Source organism: Rutidosis leptorrhynchoides, chromosome 4 (assembly GCF_046630445.1).
Source record: "Rutidosis leptorrhynchoides isolate AG116_Rl617_1_P2 chromosome 4, CSIRO_AGI_Rlap_v1, whole genome shotgun sequence".
Classification (NCBI taxonomy): domain Eukaryota; kingdom Viridiplantae; phylum Streptophyta; class Magnoliopsida; order Asterales; family Asteraceae; genus Rutidosis; species Rutidosis leptorrhynchoides.
This window is the reverse complement of record NC_092336.1, coordinates 538078658-538081557: the sequence shown is the minus strand read 5'-3', so window position 1 is coordinate 538081557 and position 2900 is coordinate 538078658.

Here is a 2900-nt window from a genome sequence, read left to right as displayed (position 1 = left end):
TCCTTTTAATGATGGAATTGATTCATCGTGTAGATCCATCTTTCTTTCAAATATATTACAGTAAACCTGGTAAAACTGATTAGTATCATCCAAAACAAAAGTACCTGCAATAATCTTGTACAAAGATATGTGATAGATAATTTTTAATTGAATAACTTGGTACATTCTCCCCACACTTAGTTTCTTTCTTTGCCTTTTTATTCTCCTTTATTCCATTTTAAATGAATTCAAGCATTTTAGGTTATTTCTCAATTTATGTCCTTTCCGAGGTAACGATAATTTCGGCATTAACACCTAGTTTTATCGTTCATAAATATGTATAAACATGATTTTGAATTCATTTAGTTAAAAAATTTTAAAATTTTCATAATATTTAGAAAATAAGCCAAGTATAAACCCGAGAGAATTTATAACCCTTCCCCACACTTGAGATCATGCAATGCCCTCATTTGCATGAAATCAGACTATAATTATAAATTCATGAGGGTGATTAGTGTAGAAAAGTGATTAAAAATACCCAGTTTGTAAGCATATTATTTTACATCACATTTGATATTTTGCGCCTTGTCATCAAAATTAGTAGCTTTTTGTTGAACTTAATGACAGTCTTTGAAAGTGCGCTGTTTAACCCTGTTGTGTACATAACATAAAATACAAACATATATACATATTTTTGAAGTTTGGTATATAACCCCTACGTTCAAAAATTAATATAATATTTTTTTTTTTGCATACTTTAGATCAATAAAATTAAATGATAACAAAATTTGTCGCCCCGCCCTCGGGTAAAGTAATTTCGGCTCAACGGCCTAGTCTTCAACTCACGACGAATTTTAGAAATCATTTTTTTTCAACTTAATGAAATAAAGTAAATTTTTGTTTTTAAATTCACACAAAACTTAAAAAGAAAACATATTAATTTCATATAAAACCTAAAAAACAAAAAAAATTCAGAATGGGGGGAGAAAACTAGTTCTTTAGTGTCTGCTAGCGGAAAAGACCAATCGAATTCCATTCTCGGAACTACACGAGAACAGAACAACTAACTCCAAACAGCATTTTCTTTTTAGAATATTTGAATCTCCTCACACTTAGGTAGATGTGGTGTCGAAATTGTGATTAACTTCATCGTCAATTTCTCTTGGACCATAATCAACTTGCATATCTGTGACTTTTGCTTTAAGCCAGTGACCAGCTTTTTCCGTAATATCCACAAATTCAACTAGCTTCGCCTTTTATTTAGGCGACAGATTGGATACTAACTGGTTATATAACCTAAAGTTTCCCTTACTTTTAGCATCAATAACCCGTTTAAAAAGTTTCTTCATTGAACTGTTAATAACGGGGTTATTTAATTTCGTATCAACTATGGGGTTCTTTATTATCAAGTCATCATTAGGTGTTACTTCATTTTCCCCACACTTAGGTATTCTATTATTGTTAAGCATTACCGTTGGAGTTGGTAAAAACACATGGTTCTTACCAATTGTTTTTACTGGTTCAACGGTTTTGGCTGGTGGAGATTTAGACTTTCGAATCATAAAGGTGATCGATTTGTCACCACTTTTAAGTGTCATTCTTCCATTTCCTACATCAAATAACGCCTTGGTGGATGCTAAGAATGGCCGACCTAAAATTAGAGGAATGTTTGGGTCCTCTTCTATGTCAATGACAATAAATTCGACTAGAAAGGTTAAATTGCCTACTTGAACGGGTAGGTTGTCAGCAATTCCAACTGGGTGCTTAATGGTTTGATCAAAGAGTCGAACACTCATATCCGTTGGACTTAACTTACCTACTCCTAATCTCTTATATAATGAAAGAGGCATAACACTTACACTTGCACCTAAATCTGCTAGTGCATCATACATGACACAATCACTAAGTAGACAGGAAACAATAAATTCACCCGGATCACCTACCCTAGGTGGAGGTTTTGGTGGAACTGTCTTCACTGGGTTTACTTCTACTGTTTTTGTTTCTTGCACTTTTTTATTCTTCTTCTTCTTCTTCTTTCCAGAGGTATCACAAACTTTATTACCTATTACTTGCTCATACTCAACTCCTTTTCTTGGAAACGGGATGGGTGGTCTGTATGGTGCCACCACTGGCTTTACATACTCGGGTGGTGGTGGTGGTGTAACTTCTTCATTGTTACTTACATCTAAAACTTTCCCATCTTCTGGTATTGGTTTTTCAGAATTTGTTGATATCATGTTAACATTTTCATTCCGAGGATTTACTTCATTATTACTCGGTAGCTTTCCTTGTTCCCTTTCACTCATCAATCTAACAAGAGTACCTACTTGTTTTTCTAGATTCAAAATGGAAGCTTGTTGAGTTCTAAATGACTGCTCAAACCTCTCATTCGTTTGGGTTTGAGTTTCAATAAATTGTGTTTGAGATTCAACTAGCTTAAATACCACTTCTTCCAGATTTGACTTCTTCTCGTCGGTTTGTTGTGGTGGTTTATACAAGCCAGGTCTTTGTTGATTGAAAGTGTTGGTTTGAGTCGGTTGGTTATTCGGACCTTGTTGGTTGTACGAATTATTGTTTGGTCCATTTGGATTATAAAGAATGTTTTGATTTCGATTGAAGTTTAACTTTGGCGGTTGATAATTATTTTGATAATTATTTCCAGGCCTTTGGTTCATATAGGAAACATTCTCACGTTGTTCCATCGTTTGTTCAATGTGAAAGTCTTTCATTAAGTGTGGTCCACCGCATAGCTCACAACTGATTCGTATTGCGTGAATATCTTTATTCATCTTTTCCATTCGTCTTTCGAAAGCATCTATTTTTGCGGAAACGGAATCAAAGTCATGGCTAGAATCGGCTCTAGCCACTTTAGATGAACGAAAAATATCTTTTTCTTGGTGCCACTCATGCGAGTGGGAGGC